This window comes from Ixodes scapularis, unplaced genomic scaffold (genome assembly GCF_016920785.2).
Source record: "Ixodes scapularis isolate PalLabHiFi unplaced genomic scaffold, ASM1692078v2 PGA_scaffold1__304_contigs__length_218370807, whole genome shotgun sequence".
NCBI lineage: Eukaryota > Metazoa > Arthropoda > Arachnida > Ixodida > Ixodidae > Ixodes > Ixodes scapularis.
In genome coordinates this window covers 184,657,825-184,677,796 of record NW_024609846.1, presented here as the reverse complement: position 1 = coordinate 184,677,796, position 19,972 = coordinate 184,657,825, and the positions used below count along the sequence as shown (strand labels likewise).

Below are 19,972 nucleotides of genomic sequence, written 5' to 3'. Positions count from 1 at the left end.
TGATTTAGCGATCTTTAATGACGCCCAGAAAGTTTATATTTAAAAGCATATACCTATTTTCAGTATTCACAAAGTTTATTAACACATTTTGCGTAATTAGTTCACTGCTCGTAAAAATTATCCCGCTATGCAATGTTCCCTTGGCGGTACAGGTCACGTGAACAAACTGTTCACGTGACTATTTTTAAAATCACTACTAAAATAACTCTACTTAAGTAACTATGCTTAAAGTAAAATTCTAGTTGTTTATTAATAGTAAACGCCTTTAGTTTTTATTTCAAAAGAATGTGAATAAATTGCGATTGAAGGTCGTGAACTCGGGTGTATCATGTACAACTATAAAAAAACTATATGCTATCACTGTTACAAGATGTATTTGGTCTAAAATTTGATGAGCACGCGATAACAATTAATAACGTTCTTTCGGAATACCCGACTGTTTCAATAAGAAAACAAATTGAATTGCATACAAGTTGAGGCTTGAAAAATCTTATTATGAAATGAAATCAAAATCTGTCATTAATTCAAACCAATTTGTTGTTGTTTACTTAAAATTATGAGCGGGAGATTTCCTTTTCTGTTTTTTTAGAAGCAAGTTTTCCTTTAAAAAGGCATGTACCGCCACTGGCAAGTGCACCAGTTACAAATTCTTGAACGGCGTCACGGGGATGGCAGGCAACTTACCCCATGTCTAACGAGCAGCGACTCTGGACTGAAACCTACTCGGGGCTAATTGGCGCGTAAAGCTAGAAGTCATTAGGCCCATGGAAAGTTGGTTCGCTGCAGGTGGTGTCAGACCTTCCGCGTGCTTTGTGGAAAGGATGTTCCTAGGCATGCTTGAGGTTCTCGAAAACCGAAAGAGAGAGAAGGGCGAAGAACGGAACCGTAGTGCTCCCGTTTGAGTCAAATGTTAAAGGGGGTGTCCACTGTGCGTGCGGCAACAGTCGCACATCAGGGACTTGGTGCGCAGAAACAGTGCACACGAGAAGTTTCTTTTTTTTTTTTCGGAACAATCGTTTTTGGGAGGCGACCCAGAACGAGTGTAAGACGTCTCGTCTAAACTAGGATAGAGAGAAAAAGCTACGAGACTGAATTAGCAACCTACCTGAAATGGCGTCTGTGTCTGTGTATGTGTGTGCCGGTCTGGTGTGTATGTGTGTGTGTGTGTGTGTGTGTGTGTGTGTGTTTTGAACATTTTCGTTTAAAGAAGACGCTTTACTGCTCTGTGAAGTCACTCGCGCAACCATCTCCGCACTGCAAAGAGACAAAACAGTTACTTCTGGCAATATATCTCAAATCAAGCTCTATTGCACATTAGGAGTCACTTCATACAAAAAGGTCAACACTCTCGTCTATTAAAAAAAATGCAGATAAAAAACCGTACTCGATTGAATACAACAATAGTTACGAAGCCACCACAGAATATTTGGCGGAGCCGGAATTCCAATTCCGGATCTACCAAGATCCGGTCGGGTATGCTAGCCACTTCACTGCACATACCGCACGGGATATTGGGACACCTGAGCTCGAATCCCGGTTCCGAAAAAACATTTGGTCCTTCGGCGGCTTCGAGACCCCCGTTCCATTCATTCAAGAACTGTCCCTTGTTTTGCATATTCTCAAATATTTCATCTTTGGCGATCACGTAAGATAATGAAACGTGCCCGTCATATGCTCCTATAAGTATATACAGGGCGTTTTTTTTTAAATTTTTTTAACTTAAAAATTTTGTTTAAGAAAGAAAGAAAGCCGTTAAATCTACACTAATGCGCTTTTTACCGGTGGGTTATATGGCCAAGTCCACATAATATAGGGTGCCCGTCATCACAGTAAGTCAAATAATTAACTAAAATTTATTGATTATCTTTTAATTAGTGAATATATACATATGATACACATTCTAGGCTTGCTGAGCATCATCGAAAATCATTAAATCAGTGATTTCTCGAAAGACTTTGAGCACGTGGGAAGCGCAGCAATGCGCTAAAGTTACCAGTCGTGCATCAGGCTCAAGGCTGGGGTGAGAAAACGCGGATGATAAGAGGCAGATAAACCGCGCGGAAACGTTATCGCACCGGTAGCTTTGCTTCTGCTTCACCATTGGTAACTTTAGCACTTTACCGTGCTTCCCACGTTCTCCAAGTTATTCTAATATTCACCGGCTTAGTGGTCTTCAATGACGCTAAGCACGTTTACATTTCCAGGCATGTGTTTATTTTCAATAATTGAAAGGTTAATTAACATATTTTAGTTAATTAGCCGACTTATCGTTACCGTTAGCCCATATACTTTGTCCCCCTGGCCGTATAAATCACCTGCACAAACCACATTAGTGTAGCCTTCACGGATTTTTTTTAACAATATGTTAAGCTTAAAAAGATACAGCCTGTAGCTTACGCCATGCTTGGGTTTATTGAAACGTCTAGTAGCTGTTGCGGATAATTTTGTATTGAAGCCCTGGTCACCCGACACTTTGAATACTTACATACAATGTACACACGTGGAGAGGCGAAGCACTCACGTAAAACGTACACATTTAAGCTTTGAAGCTAACGTAGAAAAGAGCGCTTTCTTGCAACCCCTTGCACGCTCGGTAAAAATGCGCAGCCGGATATTCATAGTTGCTTCTCAATCAGCAAAATATCTGAGCTTATCGGTTCTCGAAACTCTGTTTTTAAATGCCGTGTGAAGGGTGGAGCACTCGAACTATCAGTTTGCTTCAAGAACAAAGGGTGTTGAGGTCTATGGGTGGTGTCTCATTGGACTTCTTGAGCGATCCAGGCAGCCACAGGTCGACTATCTTCTAATACCTTCCAAACGTTACAGGCATACCGTGAGTCGGCGCATCAAGTGCAAGATTGGATCCGCAGATTTCACGTCGAGCTGAGCCAGGCGATTTCATGTCATCGAGATAGCTGCTGACACCTGACCGTCATCGGACACGGACACCTCCCCCTCTGGTCATCCCACTTCCGGACACTTGGACTGACCCTACTGACTTCCTGCTACCACCTACAAATAACCGTGATGCCACCAGTAGCCCACTTCTTGAGCGATCCAGGCAGCCACAGGTCGACTATCTTCTAATACCTTCCAAACGTTACAGGCATACCGTGAGTCGGCGCATCAAGTGCAAGATTGGATCCGCAGATTTCACGTCGAGCTGAGCCGGGCGATTTCATGTCATCGAGATAGCTGCTGACACCTGACCGTCATCGGACACGGACACCTCCCCCCTCTGGTCATCCCACTTCCGGACACTTGGACTGACCCTACTGACTTCCTGCTACCACCTACAAATAACCGTGCTGCCACCAGTAGCCCACTTCTTGAGCGATCCAGGCAGCCACAGGTCGACTATCTTCTAATACCTTCCAAACGTTACAGGCACGTTGCATTTACACACGGTACCATATTCTGTAAGCCGCACCTGGATCGCTCAAGTGACAATTCTGCCCTGCTTTTCTGTGCGTGCAAGCGTTATTTTGCGTTGAAATGGGAGACAAACAACCATCCACTATTAAAGAAGTTGCTAAACTTCTCGCTGACCTCTGTAGCAAAGTAGACGCTAACAGCTCAGAAATAAAAAGCGAACTGGCTGGCGTAAAGTCGTCCAATGCAGCGATACAGCATGAAATTGCAGGCGTGCAAACTTCGATGTCTTTTATAAATGCCAACTTTGAAGGATTTAAAACGGTGGTCAAAGAAATGCAAAATGAGATAGCCACGCTAAAGCGCGAACAACTGCGAACCCGCAAAGACTGTACTGACCTATACAGTCAGCTTTCAGAAACAAGGAAAGAACTGATAGAGCTAAAACAGTACAGCAGACGGAGCAATATCGAGATAAAGGGAGTCCCTTTGTCTCCGACCGAGTCCCTCGATAACATAATCGTAAACATCGGCGAGAAGCTTCGCACGAAAATTGCAAGTCAGGACATAGATGCCATCCACCGAGTACCGAAAAAAGATAAAACTAAATCAAACATTATTGTTCGATTCTTCGCACACTCTGTTCGGGACGGTGTGCTACAAGCGGCGAAGAAACAGCGCCTAAATGCCGCGGCTCTCGGCTTCTCAACAAATGAACCAATATACATCAATGAGCACCTATGAGTGGAAAATAAGATCTTGCTTGGGAAAGCCCTGCAACTGAAGCGTGAGAAAAGCTGGAAATACACATGGACTTCACGAGGTAGGATTCTGATGAGAAAAGCAGAAAACTCAAAGGTGACTCAAATTACCTGTGATGACGACCTCGTACAAATTGTGTAATGCCCTCCCCCCCTCTGCTTCTATACAATAAATTGAGACCTTGAACTAAAATGCTTTCTGTCACCTCGGTGAATACGTTATACTCAAAGAAAGCTTGTCTTTCCGTGCTACACTGCAACGTCAGAAGTATACACAAAAATGGAGACGTCCTTCTTGCTTTTCTATCCCAACACTCGTTTACTTATGATATAATAGGCATAACCGAGACGTGGCTAAAAAGTGACGATCATTTTGATATTCCTGGGTATGTTGTGGTTTCGCTACCTAGAAATGCAATTCATAGAGGCGGTGGTGTTGCACTGTATATAAAATCGTCTATATTATTTAAAGCGCTCCCTCATCTAACATGTTCAACTAATGATATAGAAGCTCTTTTTTGGAACTTTGTTATGGTGTCGTGGTGGCTGTTGTATGTAGACCGCCGGATTCATCTATGCCTTTCTTCCTAAATAAAATGGAAGATATTCTTACATTTATTTCACAAAGCAGTAAGAAATCTGTCATTTGTGGTGACTTCAACATCGATTTGTGTAAAACTGTGCCCTCAGAATATCTACTTCTAACACAGTCATTTAACTTTACGAATGTAATAACAGAGCCAACAAGAGTGACACCCGATTCATCCACGCTCATTGACCACATCTTATGTAATCAAGACGCACACGACGGTGCTGGTGTATATGAGACAAACATTGCCGACCACTTTCCAATATTCATATTTCTACCTATAAACGCTGAAGAAACACCTCACCTTAGTACACCCCATTTAAGGTATCGCATTAATTACGAACTTCTGCATAGAAAATTATCGGCATTTAACTTTGATTTACTATTCAATTCAGATATCAACATCGAATTTGGAAATTTTATCACAGTATTAAAAACTGCAATCGCTGATTCGTCGAGTGAATTATGAAAACCACATTATTCAGAACCGATCTGCCCCTGGATGACTCGTCAAATTTTATGCCCACTTCAAGAGAAGAACATGTGGCAGCAGAAACTGAAACGTCATAAACATAATTCTTACTACTTGACACAATACAAAATGCATCGCAACCTATCTCTATCACTGATAAGAACGCGGAAAAAAGGATATCACCCTAATCTTATATCCGAAAGTCATGGGGACTTCAAGAAAACGTGGAATGTGATTAATTAAGCCAAGATCGCAAAAGCAAACAATTCCTGCTATAGTCACGGATGAGACTGCAGACGCATTCAACTCTTTCTTCACTAATATTGGAGACCACCTAGCTAACAACATTGCCAGTGGCAGTGCACATTCCGTTTCTCTACCTGACTTCCTTCCAAAAACTTTTATTTTTGAAGAAATTACGACTATTGAAATTATAAATCTAGTTAATTCAATGTCTAATAAAAAATCTGCAGGTTCTGATGGCATCTCACTTAAGGTCTTAAAATGCAATATTGATGAACTTAGCTCGCCATTGGAACATATCTTTAACCATTCTATAACAGAAGGTGTATATCCAGATTCACTAAAAATCGCTAAAGTCTGCCCAATACATAAATGTGGGAACGTTAATGAACCTGTAAATTATAGGCCTATATCAGTTTTAAGCACGATTAATACACTATTCAAAAGATTAATTGTACGACGCATTAACTCATTTTTAGAAAAATACAATATTATCACCCCACATCAACATGGATTCCGTCCAAATAAGTCAACTGCTAGTGCTGTTATCTCTCTCTCTCTCAGAAAATAAATGAGTCCTTAAATGACAATAACATTAGTATCGGTGTATTCTTAGATATTAAAAAGGCATTTGATACCGTAGACCATAAAATTCTTCTTAATAAATTACAACGATATGGTTTCAGAGGTCACTCTTTAAATTTCTTTACGAGTTATTTGTCATCTCGTTCGCAATTCGTTTCTTTGTTAGATCATAAATCCTCGATGAGACAAATAAACACCGGAATTCCCCAGGGTTCTGTACTGGGACCGATACTTCTTTCATTGTAAGTTAATGACTTACCTAACATGGCTTTAAACTCTGACATAATAATGTACGCTGATGATACCGTTTTAATTTACACCGACAATTCATTGCATAACTTACAAAACACAATCAATCAAGAACTTACAGTTCTCCAGGAGTGGTATAATTCTAACAAATTGACTTTAAATATAAATAAAACTAAGTATATAGTTTTTTGTTCCAATAAAAAAGATGTTAATACCGACAGCTTCCGAATTTGCATCGGAAATTCAATCCGGAAGAAGTTAGTTCATTTCAATATCTGGGAGTAACATTAGATTCTCATCTTCATTGGCAACAGCACATTATAAATACATGTAAAAAGTTAACTTACGCTTGTTATGTCTTACTGAAGGCGAGACAATGCTTTGACACTCCCACGATGAAACTTATATATTTTGCTATATTTCATAGTCATTTAACATAATATATTGAGGCCTGGGGCGTAACTTATGACACTTACCTTTTGCCGTTGATTAAATTACAGAAGAGAGCCCTCAGAATCTTGACATACTCCCACTATTCCCAACCGTCTCATATCATATTCCATCAACTTCACATTTTCACATTTCTGAAATTAAACAATATAAGATTGCTTGCTTAATAAATAATATTTTAAAATCAAACATTCCACTACCAGCGAACATCTTAATTAAGGGTACCCGATTAACAAGGGCGAACACATCTGGTCACTTTAACATACCACGGTCTCATAACGTATACGGCGAGCGACTGATGCAATCATGTGGAACTAAAATCTGGAACACTTTACCATCTTCAGTCACCCAGTCAGGCAACTTTAACAGCGCTTTGAAATACTATATTTTTTTAAATAGAACATGTCTCCCACCATCCTGAAACTCAATCGCATATTCTGTTATTCAATTCATAAAAATTCATTTCAATTTGAATACACTCGTGCTCCTCGTGTTTTCATTATATAATGTATAAATTACCGGATATAGTTGAACAAGTCACTTTCAACGTTTATTTTCTATTGTCTTTCTTTTTTTTTTCCTTTTATTGTATTTCCAGTAATATTTCGTAAGAGTGCTGCCTTCCTAATATGTTATTATTAAAATGGGCCCAAACTAGCCAAAAGGCTATGGGCCCAGATGGTTCTCAATAAATTGTACGATGCAACTCATGACAATAAACTCGATTGATTGATTGATTGATTGACTCTGATACAGCTGGTCTGTTCACGGCACTCCGCGTTATTAATATATACAATTTATACAACTATAGACTTAACGATACATTCAAATTGGAAATCCACATAAACAAGAGTTTTTTTACGAATTTCGCACATCAATTTGTGGAGGAACCGGTTGAGCCCACTTGTCACGCAGAACAGTGGGAGATGGCAGCGCAGAAGACAAATTACAGCTCTCAGATTATTAGACATACGCTGCCTAAATTGCTCAACCAGTTTGATTTTAGTGAGTTGGATCTGATTAAAATGACATTTAAGCAACTTAGAGAATATTTTGTAAACCAAAATAGCTAAAATACCTGTGATCTGGGGGTTTGTTTAGTATTTTCAGAATCATTCAATCATCTTTGATATGTGTGTTGTACCCCCATATTTTCTACCTCTTTTGTTCTTTCTCATGAAGCAGCATTTTTTCCTGTACCTCTGCTGTTGTGACTATGTAGGGGGTCAAGGGTCTTGTCAAGCTGTATTTCAAAACTTTTTTCCACGACCTCCGCCATCAATGTAGTTGGGAAAAAACGAAATATTAATAATCCCTAGGCAAAAAGCCACCAAACATTAAAAATGCGAAACTATTGCAAAGGGATGAATTTCCTTGACAACTTGAGCGTAAGCTCCTGAACGCGTGCCGTAATCCCAACTAGCAAGTTTGTGTGAAGGACGGAATATTCGATATTTTAATCATTTTTGCCCATACTTTTTAGAAGACAATGTCTGTGTCGTTCCTCCTCTAAGGTTATCTCTAATAAAATTTCGCTGCGTCGTCTATAGGATGGTTTCACGTTGCGTACACCGTGCGCCAATTTTAGTGCGAACAGGACTACGGCGTATTTTTATTGTTTGATTTAGGCGTGCTTACGACAGACACAAAAATTGTTACCTCCCAGGTTGTTTTTCAAAATCGGCACATACCGCCAAATTAGCAGTGTTCATCATATGTTGTCTGTATTAAAAGATGTAATAAAACACATCCAGTGACTGAAGAAGTTACCCCCTAAGTCTTTTAATATGTGAAAAAAAAATGTTTTTACCGTTCACTCGAGTTTATTTGTCTTATGATTAACGGCATCAACCAGAGAAATCCAAATAAAAAGGAGCATTGGCTCTAACTCAATTTTCAAACGTGCCCACGGTGATTCCTAGGTAGACAGGCCTGCGCTCCAAATGATGGCTCGTCGGCGGCTGAAATGGTTCCAGCGAATGCGCCGGGATGAACTCGGGAAAATAAAAGAATAACTAAGCATCAGTTCCTCCCACCGAAATATGTTCCCGAGCGTACTTCTTGAAGTCCGTTGTTGTTAGGCCACTCGCCATACTTCTGAGATTTACAAACAGAAAAGACGACCCTGGTAAATAATTGCATACATGCAATCAAATAGAGCAAATGACTAAACTTGTTGACGACAGTGTTTGAAAACTATGCACCGGAAATGAAACCGCGGGTTCCATTACGGTGCATAGTTAGGGCGGTTTCGTGCATGACCTACTACTTCCGCATCAAAGTATGGCGGAAATGAAACCAGAGAACTTTTGTCCTACAAACTTCTATAAATTGAGGAAAGCTTTCTTTTTCCTTCTTTTTTTTCTTCGTGATATATTGTTGGATTGTGATGAATTGCACTTGCCGCACTAATGCGTGACCTAAAGGAGAATCGTCTGGCACTTAGCATACCTGCGGTCTTTATTTGAAATTAAGACGAGCCCGCGCCCGCGAAGTGAACTCGACGGTGACAAAAATGGCGCCAGCAGATACCGCCGGGGACGACGCCGAAGTGCCGGGGGGGGGGGAGGTAAGGGGGGGGGTAGGGGGTAGGTCGCGTTCCTATATTTACTCCATCTCGCTCAAGAGTAAAGTTTCTGTACTTTGGCGTTCAAAAAGCTACCCCCCATGAAGTTCAGACTAACTACTTCCTCGAAAAGTACTTAGAATCGTCAATCGCTGCAATCTATGGAGGGAAATCGGCGAGTGATAAGGCTGAAGCTATGTTTAGACCTTTATAAAAACTTTCTTCGCTGTAGCACTAAGCATGAGGTTTTTCTCATGCTTAGTGCATGCTTCCTCATGCACTAAGCATGAGGAAGCATGAGGTATTTTCTGTCTCGTCATTCACCAAGTTCGATAAATTGCAGTGTTTGACCTTCCAAAGTGTTTGCGGGAGAGCAGTCGCTCTAACTTTATGAAGGCTCTGTTCTACTCCGTCGTCGAGCGTAGTACACGCGGTGTAGCGCAGCGCACGCCGATACTGATAGGCCGCAGATATCGAGTTCCTGCTCGCCGGCCAATCGAATGCTCGCGGTCAGCGCTACGCTACGTTCGCTGCTCTCAACGTCGGAGTATAACAGAGCCTTTAAGAGCGTACCTGCGTCCTCCAGCGCCCCTCCCAAGGATGACGTATCTTTTTGTCCGAGGTCGACGCTTTGATGTAATAACACAAACTACTTTAATTGTCCGACTTTATTTGTCTCCTATCCGGCAATGCCCGCGAGAATGGCTCGGACATACTTGAGGAAGCAATAGAACGCTGCCAAAGATCTCCCCAATCGTGTATCTTGAAATTCTGTCGTCAGTGGAGCCACTCATCATGCTTCTGCATTTTACCAGCGCCAAACTTTACGCAAATGAGGAATCACTTCGTTTGCAAACGAATAGAAATGGATAGAAGAAAAGCGAATTAAAGCTCCTCTTGAAACCGCCCTGTACTCTTTTGAAGAGCTTATCACCCAAGTGAGAAATGCCCTGTGTACGTAGACACTGCGGACGTATGCGCGGCGTCTGTTATTCCAGAGAGGAGTGCAACCGCGTGTGCTCAGAACGCGTTCCACTGCTCAGTGAACAAAGGTGGCGGTGCACAATAGATGGTTATTATAATTGTCTGTAGCGTGCGTCCACATAGCCTCAGCCGCAGTCTAGACGCCTTGGCTCCGTCTTATAAAACGAGCGCAATGCTGACGCGCGGTGACTCTAAGTTCCAAGCTTCTGCTGCTTCGTTCTATGATCTCATTGACCCCTAGCTCTCGCGACGAGTTACAATGGAAGTCCACTAAAGAACGCATCATTCGCATGTCTTTACTTCCACCTCATCGGGGGAGGTCAGGCTGCCTGACCCGACCAGAATGAACCCGACTTCTCCTGCGGCGACCCTTCCCCACTCCCCGTCGCCGATCTGCATTTAAAATCGAAAAAAAATCATCTGAAACATTTCGTATTACTTGGGTTAAAAATAAAGTTGCCATATTTTTAGGAACCAAATGTCACGTCTTATATTTCCCACTTTAAACTGACTTTTTTCGTCCCGCTTATTATTTAAAACAAAACGATTGCAATAAAACAACAAAAAAAACTTGTGTTTTGAACGAAATGGCATACTAAAACTGATAGACTTATAAAAATGTAGTATTAATAATGTGGTCGCAGGTTAAAAAAAAAAAAACTAATATGTAAGATTATGCTTTTTTCATCGTGAATCATCTCTTGCTTTCTCGGGTTACACTATTTTTAATAATTGCTCCAGTGGTATTGCTTGAACATACGAGTACATACAATAATAAGTTGAGCAATCTAGATTATTAGAACAAACAAACTATTTATATTTTGTGTAAGAATAGCATTAATGTTTTTTATACGTAATGAGTCCTTATTTCATTGACACTTGATTAACTTAGGGCTTGTCATGAGTATTGGATTGTGGTATAGTATATGCTGTAGTGCTCTGTGTTCTGGTGTACTGTGAACTTTCCAGAATCCCGTCGGACAAAATGCTTCTCCCGGTTTGAAAATTCTTAGTGTTCAAAGCTTCCCGACATTGACCTTATCCAAAGCGTACAGCAAGTTCTCGTAGCTGTGAAGACGTTTATCAGTCTGTATCCTATTGCGACTCCTTAAGCCTCCTCCACTCAAAACATAAATATATAGCTTTTACTATACGGCTTTTTCTAATAGTTAACCATAAAATTGTTGACAGATGCTTCCCACATTTTTTACGTGCAAAAGCAATGCGAATAACTGCAATCGCAAAGTGTACGAATCTTTACATCGTATTGTGTTTTCAGTATTCAAGAATCGCACACAAAAATGAATTCTTGCTCAACACAACCTAACAGTCTGGAAATGTGTGTCCTGCCAAAGCCACTATGTTAATCTGCAAGACGAATCATCTTCATGTAAAATCAACTTAGTAGATTGCAGTAACGAGCTCCGTGACCGTTCCCATTGCATCGTTGCAAACTAATTTGTTGATGGCGGATAGTTTCGTAGAATTTCTTCGTGCACAAACAGGAAGCTCAAGACTTACAAAAAAAAATTACGCATCCCTATCCAAGGTACATCGTACCTGCCACCGAAAGCTTCAAGATTTATCGTTACATAGACCCCATCAGCGTCAACCATTGTCTATTGTCTCACTCTGCACAAAAACAGTAAAAACACCTCAGGGTGTACCGCTAGCAAACAAAAAAAAAAACAACACACCACATGTTCTTCGCATGCACTACCGTATGACAATATGCCATTTGAGTTATGGTTATTTTCGTTTTAGTGAGTATTAAAAGGTGTTTTTGCAGCATAATTCAATGAAAGGTTTTGGTATAATCAACTACAAATCTATTGAAAACATTAGTATAACCTAATCGAAAAGCTACAACGTGAAAATAAACAATGTTATTTTATACAGACCTCTCTCTTTGCAAGTCTATCTAGGAGAAAACACTGGTTGTTGCTTGTGGAACGTTGGCGATACAACGGCAGCTGCGAGCTTCAGGGAGCATTAACAAGCTGAGGGAGAAACCTGTGGCTAGAAATATAAGGTTATTTTACATGAGCAGCGGCTGGCAGTTTCTCGTTTTAGTTAGCAAAAAATCGCCACCATAACAAGTAATACCCAGTGGGACGTGTCAGCTTAACAGGTGTACAGACTTTTTCCAGATGTTCTCATGAGGTCAGTGAATACTAGTATAATATCAGTCGCCAACTTACAAAGCGGTGGCATTGTGGGACGTCTAGCGTTAAGTTGAACTAAAGTGGCAAAATACGGTGAGGATCGCATAACTCCGATATTCTGTTAAAACAAAATCAAAGGAATATTTCAACTTTCTGTATCTTCCGAAGTTACGCAGAACACTTTTCCTCTAAAGGAACAATTTATTTTAAATTTTGTTCTTCATTTCTTTAAAACAATTTAAAACAAATCTAAGACAATTACTGGTTTAAGAATTTTACTACTCACTGCGATAAAGATACTGACGGATGCAGTTTGATGTAAGATTTGAACTTGAAATTATAAAATTGTTGTATTCTGTTCCGTCACAATATTGTGAGACACGTGAAGTAGACAATGTATTGTAACTTAATTACTTAAGGTAAAATCGTTCTAATTAACCAACATGATATTCATATTAAAATTGTCTCACATCATAAAATATCTTTTCGCACGCCACACATTGATGAACTACAAATTGAACCAAATCTAAGACAATTACAGGACGTATGGTATGGTTAACCACAAATTTATTCAAAATTTTAGGTATATAAAAGTGGCCAGCAGTTGAAAAGTATCATTGTATAAATACTGCTTGTGAGTGTTGTATGTGAACCTTTTTTTCAGAGCGTGTGATTTTTGAATATTTGACAGAGCTCTTAAAATTCCTTCGAAGATTAGTCTTTTATGCACCCTATTTTGTCTTCATTTCAGAGCACAATATTTTTCTACCTATCGATGAAAACCCCTTTACTCACTTTACCCACTCGGTGAATATGGTGCCTGTTTTAGCAATAAAACCCTTAAACAGAAAGTAACACATCAAACAGCTTAGTTTCACTAAGGAAAAATGCCTTATGATTTAAGCCAAAATATTCGCAAACATATATCCGGCGCATATTCACATGCACACATACACAAACCGTCAAATTCGTGATAGCATACAGAACTAACTGTGATCTGCGTCACTGTTACTTTTTTGATTGCCAGACGAATGGGAAAGTTTTTTATTGCTTTCTACATATCTGAAAAAAGCAAGTACCGGTCTAGAAACGACTGTTGTTTTCATGAGCCATAATATTTGCGTATAGATTTAGCGAGCATTTGCAATTTTTCCTGGTGGCTAAGCTAAGGTCCTAAGAGGAATCATTTCAACAAATATTTTCTAAAAGTAAGAATTGCATTTCCAGATGTACGCTTAAGACGACGATAGTAGCTTAAGACGACCAGCACAAAATTACATGCTGGCGGAAATATAAACTGTAAAACCCCAAATACTGAAGAGCCTTATATATTCATCGTGGACTTCTAAACACGGATACGAAAAAGAAACAAAAAACCTAATACCGATTTTGTCTTTACAGTGCAAGCAAATAGTATCGTTTCAGAAACGAAACACTGCAGGTAATCCAGAAACACATCAAGCTGTATAATCAATGCAGTAGACCTCGAAAGTTTAACAAAAAGGGTTCGTGCGCTAAAGCGTGTGGAACTCTGTTTCTCCCCGTAGAACGAAAAAAATCAGATAATAACAACAAACGTGTGGTTAAACCTGGTAAATGGCTCCAAGTGCCTACGTGATGTGCAGTGTGGAGAACGTCTTGTTACGCAGGGTTCCCTTTTTTATTCCCCGCGAAACACGCGCACACACACACACACACATGCACAATATGCAAGCAGGCAAACATTTGGAACAAAACATATTGTGTGGAGACAGGTGAAAATAGTTACTAGAAAAACAAGTTCTCTATGAACAACGCCTAAATGGACGGAATTAACTTAGGCACAGGAAGTTAAGACAGCTCTTTCGCTCTCCCGCTACCTTGCTCATGCTCTTAGGAAAGGCAGCACTTTTCTCTCAACTCCCTCTATCCTTCCTGATGCACTCAAACCTTACTGCGTACGCTCTAACAATACCTATGGGCGTGCCATTTTGACCGTGAAACAGTCATTATTCGATCACTTATGATCAACTTAGCCGTTCACCCCAACTTAGAAATGATTCTCTTCAGTTCAGCAACTTAATAGGGTGAAAAGTGTGCTCCATTCCTATTCCAAGAAAGTTGAGGCAGTCCGTGTTCGGCCTTCTACCGCACGGATTGTCATAAATATTGTCAGTCTTGGGTGCCGATTGGAGCTCCCGCGTACCGAATGTAGCCATTGGCTATGCGGCTTATAATTAAGATATAATATTTTAAAACATTTTTAGGCATTCTTACTGGTGAATATTTTATTCCATCTTCGCTAAGTTTATAGAGAATGCCTTCTGCTTCATCACTATGCAGTAACTAAGCAAAACCTTCGCTGAAGATGTGAAACGTCGCGCCTGCTTGAATAGAAGGCCTGAGTGCTTAATGCCGTGGTGTCGCAAATCATGCAAAGCAAAGCAAGCAAAGCTTACGAAAGGCTCTAACTAATTGATATTCCTTGTTGTGAATCCTCCATCATGCTGTATTGCGCAGGTCCTGCCTCACGAATCAGCTACCATGTGATGTCACAGTCTGTTGCACCGATTCCTCGTGTTCTAGGAGGCGCCAGTATAGCTCGCGATACTGACGCCTGCCTTCTCTTCACTTCTACTCTTTTATGGGATGAACAGAATCAACTAATTATTACAAATATCTGGTTAACCTTGGTAAGTTCGCCGATCTAGTACCCCGTGCCGTAATTTTTTTAGGAGTTAGGTCAGTTTTTAATTTTAAATTTACGCCTTAACAATTTTATAACCAAGGCCAGTCTGATCATTGCCATTTAAGCAGAATAGAAATAATTTGTTTCATGTTAGAGGATGAAGGAGGTTCAAGGGGTCTTTCTCGCCGAGTGATTGCTCATTCAAATTGGCCAATACTTCAATAAAATGAGGAAACTCTAAAACCTAAAAATATGCCGGGAGTATCAGTGACGCGTGGGTACAATGGAACAAACCAGAAAACTAAACCGGTCTATCTTATGCAAAATCGACAGAGAAGATGAAAAGAATCGCTTAATTCGAGACATAAGATTTTTTTTTTATTTTTTGCTTTAAAACTTTTGGAAAACATTAAATTTGATATAAAAACGTTTGTCACCATTGAAGGGAGCTAACACAAATTTACTTGTGCGCTCATATTGATAGGCGTTCGTGCCATAAAAAAAAGAGTACTCACTAAACCGATTTCTAAATAGAAATCTGAGAAGGTGATTTCCTTCAACCGAATTTATCCTCTAAGAAGCTGTTCTTTGTGTCTGCCTTTTTAAAAGATAACCTGAGCACACTGTCAATCATCATAGTTCAAATAATTAATAGTTGCTTTGTAAACTTTTATTAAGCCTAAGAAGTACAGAGTAAACAGAGCTCATGGAAGAAGACGCTATCTCTAATTTGAAGAGCAATATGAATAGGAAGAGTCCCATACGTTGTCACTTGAACTAACTCTAACGGCATGATCGACAGATATAGAATAAATAAAATGTTCAGGTTGTTGAAGCTTTGAAGTCACTTGCCGCAGCTAACACTCTACATTGTTAGGCCCACCAGTGCATGCAGACTGCACTTCTCCGCACCCTCACGCCTGTTTAAAGTTTCCTTTTATTTTTGTAGACGAAAAATAGGATAGCTTCGTCGGCTTGCACATTCCCGATTAATGCATGACCCTTTTGGCGAGAGTAAGGGTCTTAAAAATTATGGGATGGTGCACGTTGACTAGTAACTATTCAAATGCATTAGAATCATGTTCGAGTAGCAAATACAAGGCATATAGACAACTTCAGTGGCACTGCAAGCGTGAGTGCATGTTTGAATTTTTTGAAAATGTTAGAGAGGAATCATGACGTGGTTTTCCTGAACATGTTACCAGCGAGTTTGCTTTTTGAGACTCGTACATATTGCTTTAATCTTTGCGACAAGAGTACAAAATGATTAACCAAGAATTTGCAATATATTATTACCACGTGTAAAGTGGTTCTTTAGTGAGTTTTACTTTTCGTCCACACTTTATTTTGGAAATTAAAATAGTTTTGTTCTTTCTAGTAAAATTTGGGTTAAATTATATTTTAAGACAATATCCGTGGGTGCCTGCGTTTGTTTTAGAGATACTTTTGGGTTTTAATGCAAAATCTAATGCAAGGTATAATTAAAATAAATACCACGTTGAAGTTAAACCCGTTATCGTTAGTACAAACAAAGCCTCATCCTCTCAGAGTCAACAAAAATGAAGGTCGCTGCAAACTGCTCTTCGATGAAGGTAACTGTGCGAAAATTTAAGGACACGAGAGTGAAATATTATTTGGATTAACTTAATAAACAATGCACTTAAGAACTATCGTCGTCATCTTACCAAAATCATAGGACAAAGGAGCAGTACTCGCCATCTTGGATACTTATAAAGAAAAGCACAGCGACCTGGTCAAAGGGTAATTTCTAAACCCGAACTAACCTTTTAATATAATGAATGCCGCGGTTGAATAAATATTAACGAAAAGTTGTATTTTTATTAGATTTCTAGTATGTCAGGTTAATTTGATTCTGCAGCTGTAAAGCTTTTTTTTTTACACTAATAATCTGAGTCTTTTTTTCACTTCGTTATAAAAATACTCTTAAAGAATGCGCAAAGAGGGTTCTTAGTGTAAAACTGAAAGAACAGTTCAAAATATGAAAGTAATCGAAGAGATTTCTGCGTTAAAGCTTGATGGTTATTTTTGAAACAAAAAGTATTTGAGGAATCACTACAAACTCAAAACACAATTTTGATAATAACTGTGAAATAATAATGGAAACGAAAATAAACTCAACCAGAACACAGTAACATTTTCTGCCCTCCCACGCTTTTTCGATGTTGCGATTCTGCTTGTGAATGTTTTCTATGCTTTACCAAAACTGCACGCAAGTCTTCAGGATATGCCTCAAAATATTGATGCCAGTAAAAAATATTCGCGCATATTTCAATTTTATAGATATTCTAGCTGTCGCGCAATATATCTTGTGGCAAAAGCTGCAATATTTTTGAGTCACTAACTCACTAACAAACAAATGTTTGGTTAACAATATGCTATAATGCTGCATACTTAGGCTGTGGGTGATTACATATTTTTGTTGATTTTGTAAGGTATACTTTGTTTCTCTAGTTATTAATATAAGTGTTTTTGATACACATTCACGAAAGAATATCAACTTTGAATCTGTACAAACAATTTATCATATTTTGTCTTTGCCACACTTTGCCCTTCATTTTGAGAAGCGCTTGTAGAGGAGAAATAAAAATACCAATAGACATTTTGTTTCAATAAAAGGGAGAACAAATAGACATATTTATTCCGGCAGTGTGGGTTCTAGAATTCATTGTTCTCGAGATCAACAATTTGATCGTAACAGGACTCTCCTCTAGTAATATGGAAATATTAAATTTAATGAACCCAAATATTTTTGCCTCCAGTGTTTAGTAGGATTTCATCTTATTATTTTACTGCTCGTTTGACCAAACAACTCCGCTGCAGAATCTCACCTCGACATGGGCGAAAAATCAGCCATGCGTGGAATGTAATATCGCAGTAAAAAAATTTGCCCGAATGAGCGTTTTAATGCAGAACAGTTTACTCTACTGTTGGATAGACCGATCACTTGGCAATAAGGGCTTCCGATTTTGACAACCGACGGTACACCAACCTGTCAGCTTCCTTGTGTTATCGATGCCGAAGCATGTGATGGCACCTCTCCTCAAGATATCAGAGACCTGACGCAGCCATTTTGCGCTCTCTTCGAGTTGACTGGATATTGAGGTGTGGAAGGTTAGAACCATTTCCGAACTCTCAGTGTGATTTGCTTCATTGGAGGCTGCCTTTACAGCTGACTAGAGGAGAGCATCACACAATTGAACAGACTGATAATGTTCGAATCGTATTTCCATCAATAGATAGATTTTACAAGTATAATTAGCGCTAGGGTGCTTCACACTATCAGTTCAGTAACCGCAGTGGTAATTCAATGGGCTTCAACGACATTTCTCATCTTGAGTCAAACCATCTCCTCCATAATTTTGTCCTGGCGCCGTATTTCAGAGTGATGTTTAGTTCGGAATATAATAATAATAATAATAATAATATCTTTATTTCCATCAATCTTGATGGGGCAGCCCAAGGAAAAAATCTGCGATATGCAGCTTGACTGGTCCTTGGTCCCCTTACGGTGGTCAACGGCAAGCATCGAGAAACAAAGGTGAAAATCACATTCAGTAGCAGCTGAAGGTATTGTTAACAGAAAAAGAAAACAAAACAAACAAAGTTTTATGAAAATAGTGCATCACGTACAAAAATATTCACGCAAGTCTTTGAAAGACAAGTTTTCAAGGGAAACATTACTACTGCACAAACTATTTAGCAAATTTGGAAGAGTAAATTGGAGCATCTGAGAGCCATAGTTGGTTCGCTGAGTAACCGTCTTCCACTTCTCCGCGTGACGAGTAGAATATACTGGTGAATTTTCCTCCAACAATGCAAGATTTTGTAAGAAACGTGTGCTCTTTATTATTTCACTCTTAAAACTGGTACAAAGTCGATATGAATACAATTTGTGAACATCAGTTATCCTGTAGGTTTTAAATAATTCAACAGTGTGAAAATCACAAGGTACATTACCTATACCTCTGAGTATTTTCTGTTGCAGTATGAATAGTTCATAAATATTAGTTAACGTTGATGTACCCCAAACGAGGTAGCAGTAGGCTAAGTGGGAGAAAAACAAGGAGGTATAGATTAAGAGTTTCACATTTTTTGGCAATATGTAACGGTAGCGATTCACAGTCCCTACCACGCGAGCTAGTTTTGGAATAATATAGTTGACATGGTTATTCCAGGACGTATTTTCACTAAAAGATACTCCGAGAGTTTTAAAACAACTGACTATTTCAATTCGAGACGAATTAAAACGGAGAAGCTTAGACACCACCACAGGTTTATTTTTTTGACGAAAAATAACAGCTTTTGTTTTACTACTGTTTACTGTCAACGAGTTACTATCACCCGAAGACTTAATTCTAGACAAAGTTAAGTTAGCCATATCGATTAGCTCATCAGCGGTTTCGGAGGAAAAAATATGCTTGTATCATCAGCATACATTAAAACTTTTGCCTCCTTATTGACGTTAATTATATCATTTATGTACATGTTGAAAAGGAATGGCCCTTGTACACTACCCTGTGGAACGCCAGGCGTAATAGGCTTAATAGTGGAGGAATTACCATTGATGGATACATATTGCTGTCGATGCTCTAGATAAGATTGCAGAAGTAATAGCGCCTGCCCACGGATACCGTAAACTTCAAGCTTTTTTAAATAGGACCTTATGACTAATACAATCGAACGCCTTGGTAAAGTCTAAAAACACCCCGAGAACCAAGTTTTTATTTTCAAAGTTTGTTAATATAAATTCTTTTTGACTAATTAAGGCTGTTTCAGTTGAGCAATTACTTATAAAACCAAACTGCGAGGAAGTAACAAGGTCATTTTTATTTGAAAAGTCTACCAAA

At 39.3% G+C, this 19,972-nt stretch overlaps 1 pseudogene; it reads left to right on the top strand.

Annotated features, from left to right (window-relative positions):
* LOC120840913 overlaps nt 1–19,972 on the top strand; it is a 104,972-nt pseudogene that overhangs the window by 29,082 nt on the left and 55,918 nt on the right.